Here is a 17079-nt window from a genome sequence, read left to right on the forward strand (position 1 = left end):
GGGCTTAGTCCGAGATCACTAAGTTTAGTAATCGGTATCGAGGGGATAATAGTGTTGAAGGATGAACTGAAGTCAATGAGTAGGATTCTTACGTAGCTGATCTTGGTGTCAAGATGTTCGAGGGAGGAGTGAAGGGCAAGTGATATGGCATCTGACGTGGATCTGTTGGTCTGATAGGCAAATTGGAGTGGGTCAAGAGTAATGGGGAGGGTGGACTTGATTAATGCCATGACTAGAGAAATTGAGGTTATGGTTAAGAAAAAGAAGGAAGCATATGCCAGGTATAGACAACAGAGATCGAGTGAATCCTTAGATTATAAAGGCAGTAGGAGTATACTTAAGAGAGAAATCAGGAGGGCAAAAAGGGGACATGAAATAGCTTTGGCAAATAGGGTTAAGGAGAATCCGAAGGGATTTTATAAATATATTAAGGACAAAAGGGTAACTAGGGAGAGAATAGGGCCCCTCAAAGATCAGCAGGGTAGCTTTTGTGAGGAACCACAGGAGATGGGGGAGATACTAAACGAGTATTTTGCGCAAGTGTTTACTGTGGAGAAGGACATGGAAGATATAGAATGTGGGGAAATAGATGGTGACATCTCAAAAAATGTCCAAATTGCAGAGAAGAAAGTGCTGGATGTCTTGAAATGCATAAAGGTGGATAAATCCCCAGGACCTGTTCAGGTGTAGCCTAGAACTCTGTGGGAAGCTAGGGAAGTGATTGCTGGGCCTCTTGCTGAGATATTTGTATCATTGATAGTCATAGATGAGGTGCTGGAAGACTGGAGTTTCGCTAACGTGGTGCCACTTTTTAAAAAAGGTGGTAAGGATAAGACAGGGAACTATAGACTGGTGAGCCTGACATCGGTGGTGGACAAGTTGTTGGAGGAAATCCTGAGGGATATAATTTACATGCATTTGGAAAGGCAAGGACTGATTAGGGATAGTCAACATGGCTTTATGCGTGGGAAATCATTTCTCCTGAACTTGATTGAGTTTTTTGAAGAAGTAACGAAGGGCATTGATGAGGGCAGAGGGTGAATGTGATCTACATGGACTTCAGTAAGGCGTTTGACATGGTTCCCCATGGAAGACTGGTTAGCAAGGTCATATCTCATGGAATACAGGGAAAACTAACCATTTGGATACAGAATCTGCTTGAAGGTAGAGAACAGAGGGTGGTGGTGTTGGGTTCCTTTTCAGACTGGAGGCCTGTGACCAGTGGAGTGCCACAAGGATCAGTGTTGGGTCCCCTGCTTTTTGTCATTTATATAAATAATTTGGATATGAACATAGGAAGTATAGTTATTAAGTTTACAGATGACACCAAAATTGGAGGTATAGTGGACAGTGAAGAGGGTTACCTCAGATTACAACAGGATCTGGACCAGATGGGCCAATGGGCTGAGGAGTGGCAGATGAAGTTAATTTAGATAAATGTGAGGTACTACATTTTGGAAAGGTAAATCAGAGCACTTAATGGTAAGGTCCAGGGGAGTGTTGCTGAACAAAGAGACCTTGGAGTACAGGTTCATAGTTCGTTGAAAGTGGAGTCGCAGGTAGATAGGATAGTGAAGAAGGCTTTGGTATGCTTTCCGTTATTGGACAGAGCAATGAGTATAGGAGTTGGGAGGTCATGTTATGGCCCTACAGGACATTGGTGAGGCCACTTTTGGAATATTACATGCAATTCTGCTCTCCTTCCTATTGGAAGGATGTTGTGAAACTTGAAAGGATTCAGAAAAGATTTACAAGGATATGGCCAGGTTTGGAGGTTTTGAGCTATAGGGAGAGGCTGAATAGGCTGTGGCTGTTTTCCCTGGAGCATTGGAGGCTGAGGGATGACATTATAGAGCTTCATAAAATCATGAGGGGCATGGATAGGATAAATAGACAAGGTCATTTCCCTGATTTGGGGGGAGTTCAGAACCAGACGGCATAGGTTTCGGGTGAGGGGGAAAAATTTAAAAGGGACCTAAGGGGCAACATTTTCATGCAGTGGGTGGTGTGTGTATGGAATGAACTGTCAGAGGGACTGGTGGAGGCTGGTACAATTACAACATTACTGGATGGATATATGAATAGGAAGGGTTTGGAGGGATATGGGCCAAGCGCTGACAAATGGGATTAGATTAGGTTGGGATATCTGGTCGGCATGGACGTGTTGGACTGAAGGATCTATTTCTGTGCTGTATATCTCTCTGACTATGACTCTAAATAACAAAAAGGATTGATGAGGTCAGAGTAGTGGACGTGATCCATATGAATTTCCTCATATGGTTAGCGAGATTAGATCACATGGAATTCAGGGAGAACTAGCCATTTGGATACAGAACTGGCTTGAAGGTAGAAGGCAGAGGGTGGTGGTGGAGGGTTGCTTTTCAGACTGGAGGCCTGCGACCAGTGGTGTGCCACAAGGATTGGTGCTGGGTCCATTGCTTTTTGTCATTTACATAAATGATTTTGATGTGAACATTGGAGATGTTGTTAATAAGTTTGCAGCTGACACCAAAATTGGAGAAGGTTACCGCAGAGTACAATGGCATCTTATTCACATGGGCTGAGGAGTGGCAGATGGAGTTTAATTTAGCTAAATGTGAGGTGATGCATTTTGGATATCACGCTGTGGTACTACAATATAATGGGTGCCGTTGCTGTGAAGTGCAGTTCAGACCCAGAGCTTGAGGAGCTGCAAATTGACTTGAGTCTTATTACAATTTCACTGACATTAGAGTTGTACTGGCCGGGACTTCCATTCAATTTAATTCAGGGTGTTTATGAGCCTCTCCTGATGCTAATATGGAGTAAAATATTCACAGTATCAGCGCACACTGACTGAGAGCTGGCCAAGGGCAGAGAATTGCAAATGGCCTGGAAATGCTGGCACAAATGAGCTTGAAACCTGTCATCTGATGAAGTGTGATCATATTGCAATTGGCTATGCAAGTGGGTGTTCCCCAGGAAATCTTTCTGAACAATTTAACTGTGCCTCTTTATCCTTTCATCGTTATGAAGATCTGGTCATTCGTAACAAGGGCAGGATTTTACTGCCCACCTCTGACTGCCCTGGGAAGGTCGGTGAGACCACCTCAGAGGGAAGTTAAGCATCAACAAGGTTTGAATCGACAAGGTTGTGGGGTCACGGGGCAAAGGTGGCAAATTTCTTTCCCTAAGGGGATCCTTGGCAGAAAGGACATGCCTACGGCACTCGATAATTGGTCAGCCGTCCTGGGGTGACCACCCAAAGAGAAACTTGTTCTTCTCTGGATTGCCAGTTTGGCGACACTAGACAATTGGTACCATGCACAGGTGCACTCTGTGACACATGCCCACAGTGTGGAGCTGGCAGCATTTGCAACAGATGGCTGTGAACTCTGATGCCCAGATTGCTTTGCATTTGAACCCCAGTGAGTTGCCTTTGAGATTGAAGCGGTGCCAGGCTTCCGGCTGCGTTGGTCAAGAATAACACAAATGGTGCTTTTGTTTCAATCTGCAATACCCAGGGCCTCTCTGCTCACAGAAGGTGCCAGTCTCCTCCCCCACACATCCTACCCGGCAATCGAGAGCAGTCAAGTGGCATTCGGCACAGCTTGGCAACAGTGACAGCAGCTGAAGGGTGCCATCTCTACTGTGAATGACACCAGCCATATGTTGGATCATCTGCCGCAGTTTGAACAGGGAGATGCCACCTTCATGGAGAAAACATTGTTTGACATACGCAGCGTATCCATCACGGTGTGTAACATTTGGAAACTTCCTTCTCCAAGAAGAGGTTGATAATTATAATATAAGCACAATACATGACTGAAATAAATTGTAAACAGTCTCACTGACTCGTCAACCTTGTGGTCACTGACTTACATGGTGCCCAGCTTGACAATGCTTCAAACCTTTCTCACTCACTCCCACTACTGCCCTCCAGCTGACAAGAACCTAAATTCTGGAATAATTCTCTCCAAACTGCTCTGTCCGTCTGTCTCTCTCTTGTTCATTGAGAAGCTTCGTAAAATCCACCTCTCGCACTACCCCTTGGGCGCCTGCCCAATAGCTCTTTTGCTTGATCACACTTGTGACAAATCTTGGGATGTTTAACTGTCTTGAAGGCTTTATATACAGAGGAACCTTGATTATGTGAAGGACACGGGTGGGGAGTATTTCATTCGGTTAATCAATTGCCGGATGAAATACTTCAGCCAAGCATCGGGGCCTTGTGATCTTGCTGGATAATCTGAAATTCAGAAAATTGAGTGCCGGATAATCGAGGTTTCTCTGTAAATTCAATTTGTGATAATGTTTGTCCAAAACATCTTGAGATATTCCAGTGATAAGGCATTACAAAAATGAAAGGATTAACTCTTTTTCTTCTCAGAGAGGTGATGGCGATGTGCTGGACTGTTAATCCAGAGACCCAGGGAATTCCAGATGGTGGAATTTCAGTTTAATAAAAATCTGCAACTAAGGGTCTAATAATGACCATGAAAACACTGTTGATGTTGGAAAAACCCATCCAGTTCACTAATGTTCTTTTGGAAAGGAAACTGCCATCCTCACCCGGGTTGACTTTTAACTGCACTCCCATCCTGTGGACGAATAAAAAAAACAGAGCTATAAAACATTCAGTCTGAATTTTCCAAGATTCTGTGTCACTGAAGAGAAATGGCAAAACCTTCCATCAGATAGGTTAAACAACTAGGTTTGTGGAGCAGAAGTTCTCTTGGTAGTGTTCAATCATTTAGTTTCTGCGCATCGCAACATGGATGATGATCTGTCCAAGGCCCAGATGATCATCAGCCATTTTTCCTCCTCTTTGTACCTGAGGAGCATTGCTCCATTTAGTTTGTGTTTAATATCCTAGTTGCCTTTTGACCTTCCTCAACGTGTGCAAGGTGGCAAAGCCCTGACTGAATTCCACAGTTAGCATAGGAAGTCAGATTTGGTGTGAGAAGTGCACCCAGTTTGAACAGGTTAATTAAAATATCTAGGGGAAAGTGAGAACTGCAGATGTTGGAGAGTCAGAGTCGAAAAGTGTGGTGCTGGAAAAGCACAGCAGGTCAGGCAGCATCCGAGGAGCAGGGAAATAACATTTTGGGCGTAAATCCTCATGAAGGGCTTACGCCTGAAATGTCGAATCTCTTGCTCCTTGGATGCTGCCTGACCTGCTGTGCTTTTCCAGCACCACACTTTTAGATTTTAATTTAAGTATTGACAACCGAGCCTCCGCAGTCAGAATGAGTTCTTCCAGATTTGGAAGGTTTGAAGTGGAAAGGACTGAAGGTGAAGAACCGAATACTAACAGAAAGAATAAAAATGGACTGTCTGACCTTATTAAACAATGGATGATATTAGAGATAGACATGCACAGTAATGGAAAAAACCCTCCAAATGTGTGGTTTCATTAAGAATTGGAGGCAAATTCTGATAAGTTGGTCTTTATATTTTGTGTTGTAAATTTATAGGCACTTGATGCATCAACATAGACATTAGTCTTACAGTTCACAGCACTATTACAGCATTATTACTCTATATTTTACAGTAGGAGTCCATTTGACCGTTTTGTTTGCACTAGCTCTCCAATTCATTTAGTGCCATTCTCCTGCCTTCTCCCCATAACCCTGCATAGCTTTTCTTTTCAAATTAGCATTAAATTTCCTTTTGAATGCTCCACTTGAACCTGCCTCTACCACACTCTCAGGCAATGCATTCCAGATCTCAGCCATTTTGCCTGTGGGAGGAAGCTCATCATTGTGTTGTTTCTGCTTAATCTTACAAATTTTCTTCAAATCTGTGGCCTCTCATTATTAATCCTTTCACATGTGGGAACAGTTTCTCTCTATACGCTCAGTCCAGATGTCTCATGATTTTGAATGACAACTTTCTCTCCTCCAGGAAAACACAACTAACTTCTCCAATCTATCTTCACAACTGAAATTCCTCATTCCCGAAAACATTCTCGCTCTGATTTGAAATCCAGCCCAGGATGCCACTATCTCTCATTTATTGGCTATAATGTTAATTTTTAAACTAAAATGGTGGGATGTGGATGTTGCTGGCTAAACCATCCCAAATTAAGAGACAATCCCATTGCTGTGGGTCTAGAGGCACATGTAGGCTAGACCTGGTAAGGATAGCAGATCTCCTTCCATAAAGGGATGACTTTGATCTCTAACCATTTCCTTCTGAGCATGTTCTTCTCCCAGGGGACACTGACCATCGGTGACTTTACCGGTGGGGGGGTTACGTGACCTGTGTATCGGTGAAAAGCCTGGGTCAGGGCTGAAATTCATGACTGAGGCAGAGTAGGAGAGTTTTACTCTGCCTCGGAAGACCATGTCCTGAAACTAGGAGCTCAACTATACTTATTTTAATCAACCTGCTCGAAAATGTTATGTCACACCTCCGGAGCAGGTGAGACTTTTTAGATTAGATTCTCTACAGTGTGGAAACAGGCCCTTTGGCCCAACAAGTCCATGCCACCCCTTTGAGGAGAAACCCACCCACCCATACCCATTCCCCTACCCTATATTTATTCCTGACCTAACATTGTGGGCAATTTATCATGGCCAATTCACCTGACCTGCACATCTTTGGATTGTGGGAAGAAACCGGAGCACCCGGAGGAAACCCACGCAGACACAGATTGAATGTGCAAACTCCACACAGACAGGCGGGAATCGAACCCAGGATCCTGGTGCTGTGAGGCAGCACTGCTAACCACTGAGCCACCATGCCGCCCAAACCTGGGTTTATTGACCCGGATGTAATGAATGGATGATTTATTGTCACGTGTATCTCGGGAGATACAGTGAAAAGTGTTCTGTCATCACAATCATTTTGAGGTACAAAAGAATAAGAAGAAAGTACTTAAATAGAGTTATTAAACAAATGAAAGACATAACCACTGTGCTACAAGAGCCCCTCAGTTGTAAAGTTAACATACTCAGCTGAAATTGAGGCAGGCCAGAGACACAGACAGATGTTTGGTTTAATTTGGGGGCTGAGTTGTCTGATTCAGAAAATGTCTGCTCCCTGGGACTAACATTAATCGCATAAAAAGCCGAAAATTTACTTAATAAAATACGTCATTAAAACTGTATTAAGCTATACAGCCTAAACAGTTATTTTTTCAAACTATAACGAGTATAATAGAGAATCTTCTGTTTGATAAACTCCTACTTACATTTGAACAATGTACTCTTTGTTTATTGTCAAGAATGTGGAAATTTATTATTTCACTTCTTCACAGATACTCTGGAACCTACCGCCAAAATCATTACCAGTTTTGGCAACTGAAGAGCCTGTTTTATATTCAGTTATATAAGGCACTGTCGAAGCCTTCTGCAAAAAGCATGAAACTGGGGGAAAGGCATAGGGACAGCAGGAGGGATTCAATCCCTCAATTCTCTTCCACATTCAATTACATCATGGCTTTGTTTACCCACCTTGATTCTGAATCCCTTATCACTGCTACCTGATAAAAGAAAATTATTATTTTGAAATTTTCTATTGACCTGCAGCCTCAACAGCAATCTTCTGGAAACAAATTCCGGACTTCCGCCTACCCTTCTTGTGAAGTAGTGCTCCTTGACATCACTCTTGAGCCTAGTTCTAATTTTAAGGTCATTGCCCCCACTTTCTGCACATGTCCACCAGAGCAAGTAGGTTTTCTCTGTCTAGATATTTTCTAATCAGTGTGTTCAGGGAGGTTACTAGCGGTGTTCCACAAGGATCTGTTTTGGGACCATTGCTGTTTGTCATTTTTCTAAATGACCTGGAGGAGGGGCTAGAAGGTTGGGTGAGCAAGTTTGCGGATGATACGAAAGTCGGTGGAGTTGTTGACAGTGAGGAATGATGTGTCAGGTTACAGCGGGATATAGATAAGTTGCAGAGCTGGGCAGAAAGTGGCAAATGGAGTTCAATGTAGGTAAGTGTGAGGTGATTCACTTTGGTATGAGTAACAAAAAGACAGGGTACTGGGCTAATGGTCGGATACTTGGTAGTGTGGATGAGCAGAGGGATCTTGATGTCCATGTACACAGATCTCTGAAAGTTGCCACCCAGGTAAATAGTGCGGTGAAGAAGGCATATGGCGTACTGGCTTTTATTGGTAGAGGAATTGAGTTCCGGAGCCCTGAGGTCATGTTGCAGTTGTATAAGACTCTGGTGCGGCCGCATCTGGAGTATTGTGTGCAGTTTTGGTCGCCATACTATAGGAAGGATGTGGAGGCACTGGAACAGGTGCAGAGGAGGTTTACCAGGATGTTGCCTGGTATGGTAGGAAGATCGTATGAGGAAAGGCTGAGGCACTTGGGGCTGTTTTCATTGGAGAAAAGAAGGTTTAGGGGTGACTTGATAGAAGTATACAAGATGATTAGGGGTTTAGATAGGGTTGACCATGAGAACCTTTTTCCACGTATGGAGTCAGCTATTACGGGGGGGAATGGCTTTAAATTGAGGGGTGGTAGGTATAGGACAGATGTTAGGGGTAGATTCTTTACTCAGCGAGTCGTGAGTTCATGGAATGCCCTGTCAGTAGCAGTGGTGGACTCTCCCTCTTTATGGGCATTTAAACGGGCATTGGATAGGCATATGGAGGATAGTGGGCTAGTGTAGGTTAGGTGGGCTTGGATCGGCGCAACATCGAGGGCCAAAGGGCCTGTACTGCGCTGTATTTTTCTATGTTCTATGTTCTATGTTATTACACACCTCTGGAGCAGGTGACACTTGAAACTGGGCCTTCTGACTCAAAGGTAGGGACTCTCCCAATGTACCACCAGAGCCCACTCTCTTGTCTTCTCTAGATACCCTTTCAACTTCAATCATTTTCTAAATTTCAATTGGGTCTGATCCAAGCAACCTATTGTCATTTTTCTGAATCTGTGCTGTGTGCGTCCATTCGAGGCAAGTGGCTCGAATTGAGTGTGGTACACTAAACTGGATCTAAATAGAGGTTCATTTTGCATTTCAGAGTGATTGCCAGCGGTTGAGGCTGGTGGCAAGTTAGGTTAAACACATTGAGTTGAGAAGAGGACAAATGAATCTTTGATCTGAGCAGAAAATGTATTTGGAGGTGTTAGGTGAAGTAAACCATTGAGCTAAGAGAACCTTAGCAGATCAGTTCGACATGTCGGGCAATCAATATATTACAAAACACAGTGTCAGCTATGGCCCAGTGACGTGGAAATCCAGGCTGACAACTACATAAAGAACTGAGTGCCTGCTGCTGTCTTTTGAATAAGATGCAAAACCAAGGACCTATTTGTCCTCATGGATGGGTATAAATAATCTATAGCACCATACTGAAGGACAGGCCGGTGATTCTCTAGTGTCCTGGCAATACTCACCAATATTAGGAAAAGCACTTTCTGCTCATTACCATTGCTTTTGTAGGAGCTTGTTTCCTGAAGAAGAGTTACAACTGAAACTTTGACTTGTCCACCTCCTGATGCTGCCTGGCTTGCTGTGTTCTTCCAGCCTCTTGCTTGTCTGTTTGCATATTAGCCGCCATATTTTCCTGTGTTACAAAAGTGCTTCATTGGTTTTGACAACTGGTATATCAGAAGTCGCTGTGGAATTGTTTACACATGCGCCTCACTTAGTTGTGAAATTACCTATAGTTCGTAGGACCAGAATAGATTAGATTACTTACAGTGTGGAAACAGGCCCTTCGGCCCAACAAGTCCACACCGACCCTCCGAAGAGCAATCCACCCAAGCCCATTCCCCTACATCTAACACTACGGGCAATTTAGCATGGCCAATTCACCTAACCTGTACATTTTTGGACTGTGGGAGGAAACCGGAGCACCTGGAGACACGAGGAGAATGTGCAAACTCCACACAGACAGTTGCCTGAGTCGGGAATTGAACCCGGGTCTCTGGCTCTGTGAGGCAGCAGTGCTAACCACTGTGCCACTGCGCTGCACACTGTGCCACCGAGCCGCCCAATACATTTGATTTGTCTGAAAATTGGCATAAAATTATCTGTGAACTGCTGGCAGCCACTGGAGTCAAATGTGTGACTCCCCTCTGGACACTCTGACTAAGACTTTAACATGGCAAAAGAAAAGATTGATAATTATGGGCTTTACCAAAATGATTACTTTTTAAGTGGCAAGATGCCAATGAAGGAGGAATGTAGCTTGTTAAATGTCTAATTAATACCTCAACTTGTCTTATTAGTATTCAACTTTTTATCTTACCAAATGTGCCAAATAAGCTGGATCTTGAGCGTTCTCGACATGGAAGTCAGAACGGGTATCTGGTGACTTTAACTCACCGCTGGCTGCAATGAGCCACCATGTTGGTCAGCAGCGAACAGTGTCTCTGTGCATGGTCCATTAGCAACAGCCACTCGCATGCCTAGACAATGGACATTAGCTTCCAATATTTTCCAACCCCTTATTGGCACCCTTCCAATCTACTTTCAGGCATGACTTGGCGGTGCTGGCGTTGGACTGGGGTGGACAAAGTTACACATCACATAACACCAGATTATAGTCCAACAGGCTTATTTGGAAGCACTAGCTTTCAGAGCGCTGCTCCTTCATCAGGTGGTTGTGGAGTATAAGATCGTAAGACACAAAATTTAAAGCCAAAGGTGTCCAGTATCATGGTGATGTGATACATTAAACAATTTTAGATCAAATCTTCCATCTTTTAGAATGGGATATGCTAGTTTCTGTTCTTTGTTATGTAAAACCCAGAACTTCTTTTAAATTACGTTCTCAAGATAGCTCAGCTTTGCTAACAATAGGTGCGTTATTGACTCATCGAGTGATGTTGCACAGAAATGAGTCATTTGGCCACTTGTGCTCATGTATGGGTCTGCAAATCTTTCCTTTTAACTATTTGCTTGATGACTTTTGGAAAGTTACTGCTAAATTCTGCTTCAACAGGCAGCACATTCCACATTATAATAACTCAACAAAGAAAACCTTCTCAAAGTCCCTATAAGATTATTTTTCTAGTTGTCAAGTAATTCAAGTCTATGGAGTTTGTCATGGTCTCACTGAGTAGCAGAACAGACTGAAGGGGTGAAATGACCTCCTCCAGTGTCGAAATGTGTATCATCTGGTTATTGACAATTCTGCCAATTGAAAATGTCTCTCCAACGTTATCCCACAAAATTCTTTCATGTGTTGCCCCGACATTAGCACATGTCAGAAACTCAAAGGTGTGTCAAGCCAGTGCTGCTACCTGCATAATGATCTACTAACTTGGAATATCTTGGGCTATGGGTGTCTCACCTATGCATTCCCACAGACTACTTGCTCCTTTTTTCTCCGTAAGGCTGTTCAACTCTTGATATGATGTTAGCCTCCTATATCTATATCTGTACCATAGTTTTCAAATATAGTTCTCTAATGTAATGTTCAAGACTCCACTCTTCCACATCCTTACTCTAGACTGGCAGCTTCTCTTTTGCTGATGCCAGTCATATCTTCAGTTACATCGTCATGATTTACATAAATCTCATTTACCTCCAAGTTTCTCTGTGATTAGCCTCATTTTAATTGCTTATTTTTATCATTTTGCAGACTCTCAGGAGGATGATACCTGCTTTTTTGGGGCTAACTCATCTGACTGTATCAGAAGAATCCTTAACTAAGGCAGAAATTGCTGGAAAGACTTAGATGCTGTAGGGTGACATGGTGGCACAGTGGTTAACACTGCTGCCTCACAGTGCCAGGGGATCCACGTTTAATTCCAGGCTGTCTATGTGGAATTTGCATATTCTCCCCATGTCAGCATGGGTTTTAACTGGGTGCTCTGATTTCCTCTAACAGTCCAAAGATGTGAGGTTTGGTGGATTGGCCATGCTAAATTACCCTGTAGTGTTCAGGTGGATTAGCCATGGTAAATGTAGGATTATGAGGATAGAGTGGGACTGGATGGGATGATCTTCAGAAGATCAGTGTCCTTGATGGGTCGAATGGCTTCTATCTGCACGGTAGGAATTCTATGATCCATAGTATCTGTGGAGAGACATTTTGAGTTTAGTGGCCCTTCTTCAGAACACTATCTGTATATTGAATTGCTGCTTTGAAGAATCTCTGGTATAGTTGTCCGTAGGTATATTGTCCCTGATATTGCTTGCTCCTTGTTTCTCAGGTAGGTTCTTCAATCCTTACATTCTTTTATTTACATTTCTACCTAATAAGTTCTCAGATATAGGTCTCTAGTATAGCGTCTAAGATTTCTTCATATTCTGCCAATTCCTCCATCACTGTTGCATCTGTCCAGTGATGCCAACTTTGACAAGGGATCTCCTCAACCGAGGATTCCTCACCACTGTCTGGTTGGCAGCCATGTCCAACCAATCTCCCGCTCTTTGGCCCTCACTCCTTCTCTTCCCTCACACAACAGCAAGAGGATCCCCCTCAGACTCACTACCATCCCACCAGCATCCACATTCAAAAGGATCACGAGCCACCATTTCCGCGAGTTCAAGCTGAACACTAACAGCAGACACATATTCCCCTCCCTTCACTTGTCAGTCATCTGCAGGGACTGTTTCCTCCAGGGCACCCTTGTCCACTTCTCCTCTCAACACCTCCTGGCACCCCCACTTCCTGAGCAATCACAAAGGTGTAACATCTGCCTGTTTACTTCCTCCCTCCTATCCAAGGCCCCAGACACACCTTCCAGTGAAGCAGCATTTTACTCCATCTAGTCTACTGCACTCCTTGCTCATAATGCGGTCCCCTCTACATTTGGGAGATGAAGCAAAGACTGGGTGATCACTTTGTAGAACATCTGTGTAGTGTCCGCAAAAATGACCCTGAGCTTCCCTGTTCTGGACTGGTACATTTTCACAATTATTAGAGATATGTCATAGTTACATCATTATGTTTTACATGAATCTTATTACACCACATGGGAATCACACCAGTGATCACCAATTGCAGAAACATTCACGGCTCAGAAAGGTTGCTGCTGTTATGCACAGGAGCTGAAAATGGATCTCACACGTTGATGGTGCAGAGACCACTGCATTGAAGTGTGCTGTTTTCAATGCATTTGTTCTGAACATTAAACACACCAGATATTTCCCAAGTGGGGACAACGCAGACAGAATGTTATTTAAATGTAAATTAACTGAAGTCAGTTGCAAATTAACTTAACTCTGTACCACTGGTGTCAACAGCTATCACCGTGGGTTTCTCCCCTGCTCTGCAGTGTAATATTCTTGACATTTGCTGTGACACATGAGTCTCCAAAGTCTTTCTTACACATGGAACCTATCATAAGATATCCTGCCGGAATGGCACTCCTCATTCTTCCCTGTGTTATAACTGCTTTCTTGTAACGGCCAGGTCAGTGTGACACTGGAATGCTTTGGAAAATATATTGCCAAAGCTTCAGAGTAGGGTTCATTATGGGATTGGAGAAGACATGAAAAGGCCAGTCGGGTGAAATGCCTTGTGAAAGTTCACCTCAATATCCTCCTTGCTATATTCATCAACACTCTCTGTGACTTCAAGAAAGGACTCAATCAGTTTGGTCGAGCAAGTTCACCTTTCTCAAATATGAGTGGACTATTAACCTGACTAACCCATTCTTTCACTCATTTAAGTTTGTCCTTGGAAATGGTCTCCTATGATTTTCTACCTTTAACCTCAGACTGACCTGTTCTGTATTTAACAAGTTTACCCCTCTCCATATTTTGAAGAGGGATGTAACATTTTGGAATCTTCCAGTCATAGAACATAGAACATTACAGTGCAGTACAGGCTGTTCAGCCCTCAATGTTGTGCTGACCTGTGAAACCAATCTGAAGCCCATCTAACTTACACTATTCCATTTTCATCCATATCTTATCCAATGACCATTTAAATGCCCTTAAAGTTGGTGAGTCACCACTGTTGCAGGCAGGCCGTTCCACACCCCTCCTACTCTCTGAGCAAAGAAACTACCTCTGACATCTGTCCTGTATCTACCACCGCTCACCTTAAAGCTATGCCCCCTCGTGCTAGCCATCACCATCCGAGGAAAAAGACTCTCACCATCCATCCTATCTCACCCTCTGATTATATTATAGTCCTTTAGTGTCACTCCGATATCCAAACAGGTTGAAAGACTGTGCTTATTTCATCTTTGCTTCCCCCAGAAGCTGAGGATGTATTCTATCTGGTCCAGGAAACTTGTTAACTTTGAGGGAAGCTGACAATTTCATACCTCCTTGCTGTCTATTTTTATCCAATCAGAAATCTCTATTTCCCATTCATCTGCTGCAAAGTTAGAAGAACCTTTTGTGAAGACAGATACAAATAATTCGTTCAGTGTCACCATTTTTCCTAGAGTGTCAGAGGCTGAGGGGTGACTTAATAGAGCTTTATAAAATAATAATGGGCAATGATAGGGTAAATAGACAAGGTCTTTTCCCTGGGGTGGGGAAATCCAGAACTACAGGGCATAGGTTTAGGGTGAGAGGGGAGACCTTGTCATGCAGAGGGTGGTGTGTGTATGGAATGAGCTGCCAGAGGAAGTGGTGGAGACTGGTACAATTACAACCTTTAAAAGGCATCTGGATGGGTATATGAACAGGAAGAGTTTAGAGGGATATGGGCCAAGTGCTGGTGAGTGGGGCTAGATTAGAATAAAAGCAAATTATTGCGGATGCTGGAATCTGAAACCAAAAGAGAAAATACTGGAAAATCTCAGCAGGTCTGACAGCATCTATAAGGAGAGAAAAGAGCTGATGTTTCGAGTCTAACTGACCCTTTGATTAGGATATCTGGTCGGCATGGACGAGTTGGATTGAAGGATCTGTTTCTGTGCTGTACATTTCTGTCGACTCTACAAGATTTCCCTATTGTTTTATTTTGATTTTCCTAATTGGCTCCACTATTCATTTAACTATCCCATGTCTTCTTATATGCTTGTAGAATATTTTGGGATTCCTTTATATTACACTCTGACCTGAGAGGGTTTTAGATTAATTTGCGATAGTCTCATAATCACCATTTTCCAGGTTTGTGGATCGAATTTAAATTCCGCTAGTCCCTATGGTGGGATTGGAATCCAGATTTCAGACTATTCACCAGGCTCTGGATGATTAGTCCAGTGACATTGCAACTACATAGCCATTTTTCCCAGAAAATGTGTAATTTCCTTTGCACTGATCTATCTTCAGGTGCCTAGTCCTTAAACTCTGGAATGCTCTCAGTCATACAGCGTGGGAACAGACCCTTTGGTCCAACTAGTCCATGCTGACCATGTTCCCAAACTAAACGATTCCCACTTGCCTGCAATGAGCCCATATCTTTCCAAACCCTTTCTATTCCTGTACTTATCCAACTCTCCCTAAAACTTTCATCTTCTCTCTCCTCCTTTAAGACATTCTTCAGGTGTGCCTCTTTGACAGGCTTTTAGTCACTTATCCTTATTTTTTTTCTCTGTCTATATTCTCCATATCATGGGATGTTTGCATTCGTTGTCTTTTCCAAGTTACCATCAAGCTTGTTAGGCCATTTACTCCCATAAACCACCTGTAGTGTCAGATCGAGTAAGGGTGGCAGACTTGCATTGTGAATTTCACCAGTGAGTCAAATGGGGCTTAGTTTTTAAATGAAAGTAGATGGTAGCTTTATGGCGCAATTCCTGAGACTAGCCTTCAACTCTGGCTGTCCACTGGGATTTGAATGCATGTGCCCAGAGCTTTAGCCTGGGCCTGAAGAAGGGCTTATGCCCGAAACGTTGATTCTCCTGTTCCCTGGATGCTGCCTGACCTGCTGCGCTTTTCCAGCAACACATTTTCAGCCCTGAAGATTACGAGTCCAGTGACATTACCATTACTCCATGTCTCCCTCTCACACTTCTCTGTGTGGCTTGGTGCCAAATTCTTTGTCTGATGATGGTCACATGACACAGTAAGCCAAATAACCTCTTTCTGTACCCTGGAAATTCTGAGATTCTTGCAGATGATTTATACTTGTAGAATCCCTACAGTGTGGAAACAGGCCCTTCAGCCTAACAAGTCCACACTGACCCTCCGAAGAGCAATACACCCAGTCCCCTATCATATATTTACTCCTGACTAATGCACTGAACCTGCACACCCCTGAACACTACAGGCAATTTAGGATGGCCAATTCACTAACCTGCACATCTTTGGATTGTGGAAGGAAACCAGAGCACCGGGAGGAATCCCATGCTGACACGGGGAGAATGTTCAAACTGCACACAGACAGTCACCCGAGGTTGGAATTCAACCCAGGTCCCTGGTGCTGTGAGACAGCAGTGCCAACCACTGAGCCAAGGAGCTGTATTAATGCTGGTTATTCTTGTATCAATTCTTCAAAACCTGTTGAGTTTCACTGGTTAAGCAGGGAGTAATCAAGAGAAGCAATGCTACAATATGTGACTGATGTTGCGGGGAAATGTTCAGATGTGAAATAAGCCAGAAACAGAACAGCTGATGCTGCCTATATGTCAGGTTTTACGGTACCTTTAAGCTGTCATTTCTTTCTGTGCAGTCAATTAATAATTTCACAGCACCACCAGTTCTGTTTTTTTACAACATGCTGCATTTTCTGACATCATCGCTCCTGCAAGCAGTGTGCTAAAGCCTGTCTTTTTCACAGCAGGTTCTCTGGGAGATTCCCGAGGTTTCACGGAATCCCGCTGCAGCTCGAGGTTCCCAGGAATTTTCTCTCTCTCTCTCTCTCTCTCTCTGGCTGTGGTGGCAGGTTTAATGGGATTTCCCTGAGTTCAATGAAGGCTGCAGCATCAGGAATTACCCAATCTCATCGAGTCAGCTCCTTCGAACAAGCTGAGATGTACTAGCTTCAGCAGTTGATGCAGCAGTGCTGAGTCTGAGCTAGCTGAGCAAATCTCGGGATCTCCCTTCTCGCCGGGAATTCCCAGCGTCAGGAGTTGCCCCCCAGCAACCCCGGGTCGTCGTGGGCTTCCCAATATTTGTGAGTAAGCTTCTTAACTGCGAGTGTGAAACGAGGAGGGAAGCAGCACAACAGAAAAATATTAAACTGCTTCCTCCGACACGAGGGAGCTCCAGTGCTATGTGAGCGTTGAATGTTTAATGATAAAATGACAAGGGTGGGGGAAATTAATAGAAAAT

General features: G+C 43.6%; 1 protein-coding gene across 4 annotated transcripts in view; it reads left to right on the top strand.

Annotated features, from left to right (window-relative positions):
* Positions 1 to 17079, top strand: part of LOC122542869 (sodium/calcium exchanger 3-like) — a 353482-nt gene that overhangs the window by 32996 nt on the left and 303407 nt on the right. Inside the window, exon 1 of one of the 4 annotated variants that reach the window (XM_043680973.2) lies at positions 16643 to 16921. The exons of 2 other annotated variants lie outside the window; for them this stretch is intronic. The gene's annotated coding sequence lies outside the window, so the exon portion shown is untranslated. Of the gene's footprint in view, positions 1 to 16642; positions 16922 to 17079 lie in introns of those variants that run through there. One more of the 4 variants, XM_087984038.1, reaches the window with a different exon arrangement.

This window comes from Chiloscyllium plagiosum, unplaced genomic scaffold, assembly GCF_037043375.1.
Source record: "Chiloscyllium plagiosum isolate Xiang-an unplaced genomic scaffold, Cpla_swu_hap1 HiC_scaffold_47, whole genome shotgun sequence".
In the NCBI taxonomy this organism is placed as follows: Eukaryota; Metazoa; Chordata; class Chondrichthyes; order Orectolobiformes; family Hemiscylliidae; genus Chiloscyllium; species Chiloscyllium plagiosum.